At 42.9% G+C, this 12,345-nt stretch overlaps 1 pseudogene; it reads left to right on the top strand.

Annotated features, from left to right (window-relative positions):
• Nucleotides 1-1,899, top strand: part of LOC138666521 (zinc finger protein 268-like) — a 171,996-nt pseudogene extending 170,097 nt beyond the window's left edge.
• Nucleotides 1,900-12,345: the final 10,446 nt, after the last annotated feature.

Genomic DNA, 12,345 nt, shown 5'->3' with positions numbered 1-12,345 from the left:
AAAGACTTGTTTTTAGTGGGATGAGTAGAAGTTTTTATCGGTATCATTTTCACCTACTTAGCAATTTTTGGGTGGCTTTGTATTCCAATATTTGGGAGGCTCGACTGGTTCATCCTATAAGATTTTCTCTGATCTGTCATTGTCTTGGTGAATAATTCAATGTTTCTACATAATTTGCCATTTCTAATTACATTGTAAGTAGGAACATTCAAAAATATAAAATTCAAGGATATTTTATTCAAAATAATACTTGGTTTTATTCTTGGCAGATGACTGTACCAGAAGATCAGAAGGACAGCTGACATGTTCAGTTTTTAAATCGGATGATTTTGAGATCCCACCGTATACAATTGAAGTGAATGCCATTACTCCAGCTATACCATCATCCCTTCACAGCAAACTTCTCTCAACTGATCTTTGGGAACAGGTCCTGTTTTCTGATTCATTACCGACCACAAAGGAAAATGAAAGTCACAAAATAAGCATTAAAAGACAAACTGCTGTTAAAGAAGATAAGCCATTTTCAAGTTCAGAATATGGAAATAGTTTTCCCCTTGAAACGTCCTTTCTTAAACGTAAAAAAATTCACACATCGGAGAATAGATTTTCTTGTTCCATGTGTGGGAAATGTTTTAACCAGAAATCAGATCTTGTTAGGCATGAGAGAATTCATACAGGGGAGAAGCCATTTTCATGTTCAGAATGTGGGAAATGTTTTAACCAGAAATCAGATTTGGTTACACACCAGAGGACTCACACAGGGGAGAAGCCTTTTTTATGTTCAGAATGTGGAAAATGTTTTAACCGGAAATCGATTCTTGTTAGTCATCAGAGAACCCACACAGGGGAGAAGCCTTATTTATGTATAGAATGCAGGAAAGGTTTTACAGATAAATCATCTCTTGTTTCACACCAGAGAACTCATACAGGGGAGAAGCCTTTTTCATGTTCAGAATGTGGGAAATGTTTTGCAGATAAATCATTTTTTGTTAAACACCAGAGAACTCACACAGGAGAAAAGCCATATTTATGTTCAGAATGTGGGAAATGTTTTAACCAGAAATCTGATTTGGTTACACACCAGAGAACTCACACAGGAGAAAGGCCTTTATCATGTTTAGAATGTGAGAAATGTTTTGTAGATAAATCAGCTCTTATTTCACACCAGAGAACTCACACAGGGGAGAAGCCTTTTTCATGTTCAGAATGTGATAAATGTTTTGCACATAAATCATCTCTTGTTACACACAAGAGATCTCACAGAAGGGAGAAGCCTTTTTCATGTTCAGAATGTGGTAAATGTTTTGCAGATAAATCAAATATGGTTAAACACCAGAGAAGTCACACAGGGGAGAAACCTTTTTCATGTTCAGAATGTGGGAAATGTTTTGCACATAAATCATCTCTTGTTATTCACCAGGGAACTCATACAGGGGAGAAGCCTTTTTCATATTCAGAATAAAGAAAATGCTATAAAAGTTGCATTATGCCTTGTTAGACACCTGAGAAGTCAAGCATTGAAGAAGTCTTTTTACTGTTCAGAATGTAGGAAACATTTTAACTGGAAATTCTATATTGATATACAGCAGAGAAATCACACAGGGGAGAATAATAATAATAATAATAATTTTTATGTATATAGCGCCAACATATTCCGCAGCGCTTTACAAATTATAGACGGGAATTGTACAGACAATAGACATTACAGCATAACAGAAATATAGTTCAATACAGATACCAGGAGGAGTGAGGGCCCTGCTCGCAAGCTTACAAACTATGAGGAAAAGGGGAGACACGAGAGGTGGATGATAACAATTGCAGAAGCCTTTTTCATGCTCCTAATGTGGGAAATATTTTGCACATAAATCATTTATTGTTGCTCATCAGAAAGCTCACTCGGTGGAGAAACAATATTCATGTTCAGCATGTTAAGAAATTTTACCTTCTTTAACATAAAAAATTCCACACAGGGAGAAGCCATTTTCATATCTAGAATTTGAATAATGAATTACTGGAGTATCATATTTTATTTACCATCACACAGAGAAATTATATTTTTACAAAAAAAATCATATAGCAGACAGTCATATAATTAAATGAGAAAGGGTAATTACTTTAAAACGTACTGTACTTTAAAAAGTACTGTATTTTTCAGACTATATGACACACTTTTAACATGAAAAACATCTTGCTATTAAGTGAATATGCTTTACTAGATGGTGGCCCGATTCTAACGCATCCGGTATTCTAGAATATACATGTCCACTTAGTATATAGCACAGCCCACGTAGTATATTGCCCAGACACGTAGTATATTGCCCAGCCATGTAGTATATTGCCCAGCCATGTAGTATATTGCCCAGCCACGTAGTATATTACCCAGTGACATAGTATATTGCCCAGCCACGTAGTATATTGCCCAGCCACGTAGTATATTGCCCAGTCACGTAGTATATTGCCTAGCCACGTACTATATTGCCCAGCCACGTAGTATATTGCCCAGTTACGTAGTATATTGCCCAGTCACGTAGTATATTGCCCAGTCACGTAGTATATTGCTGAGTCACGTAGTATTTTGCCCAGTGACGTAGTATATTGCCCAGCCACGTAGTATATTGCTCAGCGACGTAGTATATTGCCCAGTGACGTAGTATATTGCCCAGTGACGTAGTATATTGCCCAGTGACGTAGTATATTGCCCAGTCACGTAGTATATTGCCCAGTCACGTAGTATATTGCTCAGTCACGTAGTATTTTGCCCAGTGACGTAGTATATTGCCCAGCCACATAGTATATTGCTCAGCGACGTAGTATATTGCCCAGTGACGTAGTATATTGCCCAGTGACGTAGTATATTGCCCAGCGGCGTAGTATATTGCCCAGTCACGTAGTATATTGCCTAGCCACGTACTATATTGCCCAGCCACGTAGTATATTGCCCAGTCACATAGTATATTGCCCAGTCACGTAGTATATTGCCCAGTCACGTAGTATATTGCCCAGTCATGTACTATATTGCCCAGCCACGTAGTATATCGCCCAGTCACGTATATTGCCCAGTAACGTAGTATATTGCTCAGTCACGTAGTATATTGCCCAGTGATGTAGTATATTGCCCAGCCACGTAATATATTGCCCAGTCACGTAGTGTATTGCCCAGCCACGTAGTATATTGCACAGCCCACGTAGTATATAGCAATGCGGGCATCATATCCCTATTTAAAAAAAGAATTAAAATAAAAAATAGTTATATACACAGCTTCCGGAGCCCCCGGATCCAAGCAAAGCGGTTACCGATGCTCCTTGCGCGCTCCGGTCTCAAGAGTGAATTGTGGTCTCGCGAGATGATGATGAAACGGTCTCGCGAGACCGTTCGTCGTCATCTCGCGAGATCGCAGCATGGACCGGTTACCGGAGCGTCGCGAGCGGGAAAGGCCTGTTGTGGATCCGAGGGGCCGACGGACGGTGAGTATATAACGATTTTTTATTATTTTTAACATTATTATTTGAGTCAAATAAAAAAAATTTTTTCGAACCTTGTCAATGGCCGGACTAGATTTTCAATTCATTTGGAAACTCATTTTATTAACCCCTTAAACCCCAAGGGTGGTTTGCACATTAATAACCGGGCCAATTTTTACAATTCTGACTACTGTCCCTTTATGAGGGACAGTGTCCCTTTATCTGGAACAGGGGTGTCAAACTGCATTCCTCAAGGGCTGCAAACAGGTCATGTTTTCAGGATTTCCTTGTACTGCACAAGTGATAATTTAATCGCCTACACACATAATGATTACAGCACCTTGTGCAAAGCTAAGGAAATCTTGAAAACACGCATGGTTTGCGGCCCTTGAGGAATTTCCATGACAGACAGAGGCCACGACCAATGAATATCCGTGACAGACAGAAGGTCAGACAGACAGAAAGACGGAAGTGACCCTTAGACAATTATATAGTAGATAATATGGATGCAGCTTCTTATTATAGAGAAAACTGCTCTCTCCTCTAGCCCCACACTTATCTGATTGGTGCAGAGCAAGAGAAGAAAGTACAGGGACCTGCACAGAGGCTGCATGTCCTGAGTGAGCAACTGAAGAACCTTCCACCAAACTAGCTCAAGGACCGTTCAGATCATGTAATCAATCACATGACCTGGAAGGAGCTGCAAAATGGGGTAATGCATATACAGTGTATGTGTATGCAAATGTGCATCTGTAGTAGAGCTGTGAGTATGTAAATGCGCATGTGTGGCAGAGGTGTGTGTGTATGTAAATGTGCGTGTGTAGTAGAGCTGTGTGTTTATGAATGTAAATGTGCGTGAGTAGCAGACCTGTGTGTGTAAGTAAATATGCATGTGTAGCAGAGCTATGTGTGTATATAAAATATACATGTGTAGCAGAGATTAGTGTGCGTGCACTATCTATGCAGCAGAGTTGTGTGTGTAACACCCCAGGTAACCGGTTGTTACAATGATGTTGCCTTCCTTTCGAGGAGGGCGATATCATGCTTGGAGGCAAGAAGGATTCTCTTTACCAGGTAACGCACCCACATTTAACACATTCTGAATCCAGGCCAGAAGGGGGAGCTCAGGACCCGGATTCGTTGGAGCTTCCCTCAGATAGATATATCCTGGTCAGGAGGAGGAGTTAGTCTGTTGGAGAAAAAAAAGAGAGAAGGCAGTTGGTGAGAGACAGTGGGGAGAGAAGGAAGTCTGGAACAGAAAGCAGACAACGGAGCCATGCAGCTGCAGCTCCAGGAAAGGAAGTGAACCCGAGCTGTTGAATGTAGTGAAGCATCTGAGGAAAGGAGCACAGGAGTGGAAAAGGGCTTAGAGGGGAACTGTGATCGGACACCCTCAGAGCCGAAGCGCAGGAACCGGGCAACAGGAGCCCGAGGCTGTGTTGTACTCTAGGACACATAGCAGAACTGGAGGGCATAGAACTGTATGTGAATTGCCCACACCACGCCTGGAGGCGAAGCAGCACCTAAAGAGCCCGGGTCAGGATAGAGACCCTATAAAATGGCTCAAGCTGCCCGCCTTACAGGTACCTGTCTGAAGACAGGAGGGAGAGGACTTTGCCAGCAAGCTACAGGCAGCATTGCTATGTGTAGCACAAGGGATCAGACTATCGCAGCTTCAAGACATTATTATTTATTTATAGAGCACGATTGATTCCATGGTGCTGTAAATGAGAATGGGTTACATCAAAATACAAACATCACTTACAGAAAACAAACTAACAATGACAGACTGTTACAGAGGGGCGAGGACCCTGCCCTTGTGGGCTTACATTCTACAGGATTATGGAGAAAGAGACAATAGGTTGGAGTTTTCAGTAGCTCCGTTGATGTTGAGGTGGCAGCGTGGTCATTACAGGTTGTTTTTTGAAGAGATGGGTTTTCAGGTTCCGTCTGAAGGATCCAAATGTGGTGAATAATCGGATGTTTGGGGCACAGAACTCCAAAGGATGGGGGATAGTCGGGAGAAATCTTGGAGGTGATTGGGTGAGGAACAAATAAGTGTAGAGGAGAGGAGGAGGTCTTGGGATGACCGGAGATTACGTGAGGGAACATATTGGGAGATTAGTTCAGAAATATACAGAGGGGAAAGGTTATGGATGGCTTTGTAGGTCAGTGTTAGTAGTTTAAACTGGATATGCTGGGAAATTGGGAGCCAGTGAAGGGATTTGCAAAGTCTTCTAAAGGTACTAAAAAAAATAAAGTTTCAAATTACCCCTTTTTTACCCCCTTGAAAAATAAAATAAAAAATACACATTTTTGATATTGCTGCATTTAGAATTGTCCGATCTATCAAAATATAAAATAATTCCATCCGATTGGTTTACTGCGTAGTGAGAAAGAGAATTGAAACGCCAGAATTGTTATGTCTGCCCCAACATTGAATCACCGTAATCAAATATTAAGTACCAAGGAGAAACAAATTCACCCAATAGCACCAAATTATAAATACCACTTAATAAAACTTAACTTTTAATACTCTAAAAAAAATGTGCATAATAGCACCACAAAAAATTTCACCCCAACACAAAGTCTGTATTAAAGGGAACCTGTCACCCCGTTTTTTCAGATTGAGCTATAAATACTGTTAAATAGGGCCTGCGCTGTGCGTTACTATAGTGTATGTAGTGTACCCTGATTCCCCATGTATGCTGAGAAATACATTACCAAAGTCGCCGTTTTCGCCTGTCAATCAGGCTGGTCTGGTCAGGTGGGCGTGTTCACAGCGCTCTTTTCTTCCCCAGCTTTCCGTTGGTGGCGTAGTGGTGTGCGCATGTCCAAGGTCCGAATTCCCTGCGCCCACGTGAAGACACAGCGCGCGATCTGCGCTGTCATCCCTTTCATCGGTGGGGGCGGCCATCTTCCTGGGGCCGCGCGTGCGCAGATGGAGTGCTCTGCTGCACGGGGCTTCAGGAAAATGGCCGCGGGATGCCGCGCGTGCGCACAAGAGATCGCGGCGGTCATTTTCCCAAAGCCGAGTTTGCATCTCGGCTTTGGGAAAATGGCCGCCGCGATCTCTTGTACGCACGCGCGGCATCCCGCGGCCATTTTCCTGAAGCCCCGTGCAGCAGAGCACTCCATCTGCGCACGCGCGGCCCCAGGAAGATGGCCGCCCCCACCGATGAAAGGGATGACAGCGCAGATCGCGCGCTGTGTCTTCACGTGGGCGCAGGGAATTCGGACCTTGGACATGCGCACACCACTACGCCACCAACGGAAAGCTGGGGAAGAAAAGAGCGCTGTGAACACGCCCACCTGACCAGACCAGCCTGATTGACAGGCGAAAACGGCGACTTTGGTAATGTATTTCTCAGCATACATGGGGAATCAGGGTACACTACATACACTATAGTAACGCACAGCGCAGGCCCTATTTAACAGTATTTATAGCTCAATCTGAAAAAACGGGGTGACAGGTTCCATTTAAATAATATGAGTGAAGGGATCAGGAGAGAGCAATGCCTATTATATAGCTATTGTCTTCCTACCTACCAGTAGAGATTGGTACGCTCAATCCTGCGCAATGGTGCCCCCACTCATCAGCAGCTATCTCTCGCTCTCCCTAAATGCCTCTATCAACATACCGTAAATGGGGTGCAAAGGTTTTCAGTAAAGTACCATATGTAATCAGCTCAACGAGATACCCTACTTCTGATATACCATATGGTATGAGAAATAAATCAGAGTGTTTAAGCCAGCAAAAACAGACAATTCAGAAAAGAGATTCAAGGGTACAGGCAGATATTGCACGTAATCCCAGATATCAAAGGGGATGGTTTTTGGTGTCAACAAATGAAAAATAGATAATACCACAATGTTTGAAATCCAGAAAAAAGAAGGGGGTATATCTTCTTTCCAAATTCTCTCCTATAGTAAACGTGACAGGGGCTGTTTTAATGCTTTACACCAAGATAATAGACACCACCTCAGACATTTTTCTGCATTCAAGAGTTTGCCCTTTAAATACTGGCTGAATTCCACACCTGAATTGCACATATCCCCACTATGCGTCTAACCTGGTACATAAACAATGTTTCAGATGTATACACCCTAAATGGGATTATATTTCAAGAGTGACCAATTCTCACTTGTGACCGGATTTCTATTGCACATATCCCTAAAGGACACCAGGTAATTTAAGATTCATATGTCCCATGCCAAGTATACAAATAAATCCTGGATGTATAATCTCGAGGCGTTTCCCCATTGTTTGGTTCCTCAAAACAACATACTGGTATAGCCCTATATCAAAGAGGGACTAATCTTATCATAGAGGCAAAGAACAGCGTGGGAATGATGCCCATTTGCTGCAAACCGGGAGCCATTGTCCACCATCTTTGCATCTACAACAAGATAAGTCCCTCTTTGACTCTGCCGCAACATTGCAATAAGTGGGGATCAAAATATTGTATCTATTCCAAAATGGTATCAATAAAAATATCAAATCTGGGTGCAAAAACTAAGTGATCACCCAGCCCCAAAATCCCTAAAAATGGAGATGCTACAGGTCTCAAAAAAACTTTTTTCATACAAATTTCTAAAAAATTTTCACCACTTCAATAAAAAATAAACTACAGTACAGACCAAAAGTTTGGACACACCTTCTCATTTAAAGATTTTTCTGTATTTTCATGACTATGAAAATTGTACATTCACACTGAAGGCATCAAAACTATGAATTAACACATGTGGAATTATATACTTAACAAAAAAGTGTGAAACAACTGAAATTATGTCTTATAGTCTAGGTTCTTCAAAGTAGCCACCTTTTGCTTCGATGACTGCTTTGCACACTCTTGGCATTCTCTTGATGAGCTTCAAGAGGTAGTCACCGGGAATGGTTTTCCAACAATCTTGAAGGAGTTCCCAGAGATGCTTAGCACTTGTTGGCCCTTTTGCCTTCACTCTGCGGTCCAGCTCACCCCAAACCATCTCAATTAGGTTCAGGTCTGGTGACTGTGGATGCCAGGTCATCTGGCGTAGCACCCCATCACTCTCCTTCTTGGTCAATTAGCCCTTACACAGCCTGGAGGTGTGTTTGGGGTCATTGTCCTGTTGAAAAATAAATGATGGTCCAACTACACGCAAACTGGATGGAATAGCATGCCGCTGCAAGATGCTCTGGTAGCCCTGCTGGTTCAGTATGCCTTCAATTTTGAAAAAATCCCCAACAGTGTTACCAGCAAAGCACGCCCACACCATCACACCTCCATGCTTCACGGTGGGAACCAGGCATGTAGAGTCCATCCGTTCAGCTTTTCTGCATCGCACAAAGACACGGTGGTTGGAACCAAAGATCTCAAATTTGGATTCATCAGACCAAAGCTCAGATTTCCACTGGTCTATTGTCCACTCCTTGTGTTCTTTAGCCCAAACAAGTCTCTTCTGCTTGTTGCATGTCCTTAGCAGAGGTTTCCTAGCAGCTATTTTACCATGAAGGCCTGCTGCACAAAGTCTCCTCTTAACAGTTGTTGTAGAGATGTATCTGCTGTTAGAACTCTGTGTGGCATTGACCTGGTCTCTAATCTGAGCTGCTGTTAACCTGCGATTTCTGAGGCTGGTGACTCGGATAAACTTATCCTCAGAAGCAGAGGTGACTCTTGGTCTTCCTTTCCTGGGGCGGTCCTCATGTGAGCCAGTTTCTTTGTAGCGCTTGCTGACTGACCTTCATTTCTTAAAGTAATGATGAACACTTTTTTTTTTTACACCAGTGATTGTCTTACCGCTGTCTCTAACATGTCCTCCCTCTATCTGAAACTAAACCTGTCAAAAACTGAACTCCTCGTGTTCTCTCCCTCTACTAACCTACCTTTGCCTGACATTGCCATCTCCGTGTGCGGTTCCACCATTACTCCAAAGCAACAAGCCCGCTGCCTTGGGGTCATCCTTGATTCTGACCTTTCATTCACCCCCTACATCCGATCACTGGCTCGCTCTTCTTACCTGCATCTCAAAAACATTTCTAGAATTCGCCCTTTTCTTACTTTCGACTCTGCAAAAACTCTTACTGTTTCACTTATTCATTCTCGTCTGGACTATTGTAACTCTCTACTAATCGGCCTCCCTCTTGCAAAACTCTCCCCGCTCCAATCTGTCCTGAATGCTGCAGCCAGGATCATATTCCTCACCAACCGTTACACCGATGCCTCTACCCTGTGCCAGTCATTACACTGGCTACCCATCCACTCCAGAATCCAGTACAAAACTACTACCCTCATCCACAAAGCACTCCATGGCTCAGCACCACCCTACATCTCCTCCCTGGTCTCAGTCTACCACCCTACCCGTGCCCTCCGCTCCGCTAATGACCTCAGGTTAGCATCCTCAATAATCAGAACCTCCCACTCCCGTCTCCAAGACTTTACACGTGCTGCGCCGATTTTTTGGAATGCACTACCTAGGTTAATACGATTAATCCCCAATCCCCACAGTTTTAAGCGTACCCTAAAAACTCATTTGTTCAGACTGGCCTACCGCCTCAATGCATTAACCTAACGATCCCTGTAGGTTCCTCGCATCATGTTCTCATACACTTTATGCAGTATTAGCCCTCTGTGTCTGTACTGCTACATACTGGTTCATGCAGCTTTACATGAACACCCGAGCCTTACACTATAGCTGGTCCGAATAACTAAAGCAATTGTTACCATCCACCTCTCGTGTCTCCCCTTTTCCCCATAGTTTGTAAGCTTGCGGGCAGGGCCCTCATTCCTCCTGGTATCTGTTTTGAACTGTATTTCTGTTATGCTGTAATGTCTATTGTCTGTACAAGTCCCCTCTATAATTTGTAAAGCGCTGCGGAATATGTTGGCGCTATATAAATAAAAATTATTATTATTATTATTATTATTCTTTACTTAGCTGCTTTTTTCTTGCCATAATACAAATTCTAACGGTCTAGTCAGTAAGACTATCAGCTATGTATCCACCAGACTTCTGCACAACACAACTGATGAAATATAGGCAGTTGCTAATATCTTTCATCTAAAAAATAAAAGCAATATTCAATGTGCAGTCAATATTTCACATGTGTATATAATTATATATATACATCATATGGACAAATATTGCAACCATTTCCTCCACCCCAAAACAAAACCCGAAATTTTCACCTCCCTCTTCTTTTTAACTCGCAATCTGAAAATAGTTAAGGACATTCTGACTTGGCAATCCTCCTTTTTTGGAGATGAAGGCTCTTTAGCTTTGGCTCTTTACCTCTCCACATAAGGTCCTTGAATGCATTTCCAATGATTTTAAATACTTTGGAAACATTTGAGAGCACAAAATGAACCCCCTTTTTTAAACAGTTATTTTAATGGAAATTGCAATAAAATATCTCCCAATCCCTTTTTCCCTTCCTCCAATCCAGAATGCTGTGGTGAGTTTATCTCTCCAGAGACCCCTGTACAGAAATATTAGGGCCTCGGCGCCATGACCCATTATACAGAAAAATAGCGCTATCTCCATAGTTCTAAGGCTAGTTCCACACTAGCGTTCGACAGGGCTGCGGACTTCCTCTGTGAAGCCCCGCCCTCTGCAGCGCCTCTTCCTTCAGCTCCGCCTACGGCTGCATGCGTCCTGCGTACGCTATCTTTAACATTGGGTATGCAGGCCATGCGGATGTATGCGGATGCCTCCGCATGCATCGTCTTGATGCTGCGCTGACCTGCAACAAACGCAACATGTTAGGATTGTGCAGTCGGCACAGCTTCAAAATGACGCGGAGGCATCCACATACATGGCCTGCGTATCCAATGTTAAAGATAGGGTACACAGGATGCATGCAGCCATAGGCGGAGCTGAAGGAAGAGGCACGGCAGTGGGTGGGGCTTCACAGAGGAAGTCCGCAGCCCTGCTGAACGCTAGTGGGAAACTAGCCTTACATAGTACATAGAGATCAGACAAGGTCTCATATTCACGCAGTTTCTATTTTACTCCAACCCTCTATCCCTCTATATGACCAAGATCAGAGTCTCATTATACCGAGAAGCTCCAGGGACAAAGACCCTGTTTGGTCCTAACAAACAGGGGTCCGGAGTATCCTGCCACAGGGTCCGAATTCTCTCATTTGTGGCCCCAGCGTTTCTTATAGAATAAAACCCTTTCTCATACAGTCCTGTAGTAATGACTTTGTTCTTATGTTTTGTAGGAGGGTTCCTCTGACTCATCTTATGTTGTCAGTATATGTGCAATAAACAATAAATGTCCTAATGCATTTTTACCGTGTTTGTCATTTGTCAGGTCTTCTACATACCCTAATAAACTATCGGCTAAACCTGCTGATTACCATTTTACAGTTGTAATAACTTTACTCTAAAGAAGTAAAAAAAAAATCGTTCTAGAAGCACACTTTTTTGTTCTTTAAAGGGACACTGTCACCTGAATTTGGAGGGAACAATCTTCAGCCATGGAGGTGGGGTTTTGGGGTTTTTGATTCACCCTTTCCTTACCCGCTGGCTGCATGCTGGCTGCAATATTGGATTGAAGTTCATTATCTGTCCTCCGTAGTACATGCCTGCACAAGGCAATCTTGCCCTGTGCAGGCATGTACTATGCAGGACGAGAATGAACTTCAATCCAATATTGCAGCCAGCATGCAGCCAGCGGGTAAGGAAAGGGTGAATCAAAAACCCCAAAACCCCGCCTCCATGGCTGAAGATTGTTCCCTCCAAATTCAGGTGACAGTGTCCCTTTAACTCAGAACCCCAAAATTCTACCACTTCTACTAAGGGAAATAATTACAAAAAGTGAGGTTCTTACAAAGAGCAAAGACTTTTGTCATATCGTGTTGTAGGCCACCTGGGCACATAACACTCAGATCCGTAA

The sequence above is a fragment of the Ranitomeya imitator genome, chromosome 2 (genome assembly GCF_032444005.1).
Source record: "Ranitomeya imitator isolate aRanImi1 chromosome 2, aRanImi1.pri, whole genome shotgun sequence".
NCBI classification, from domain to species: domain Eukaryota; kingdom Metazoa; phylum Chordata; class Amphibia; order Anura; family Dendrobatidae; genus Ranitomeya; species Ranitomeya imitator.
The sequence above is the reverse complement of the archived record's forward strand: the minus strand, read 5'-3'. Positions and strand labels throughout refer to the sequence as shown.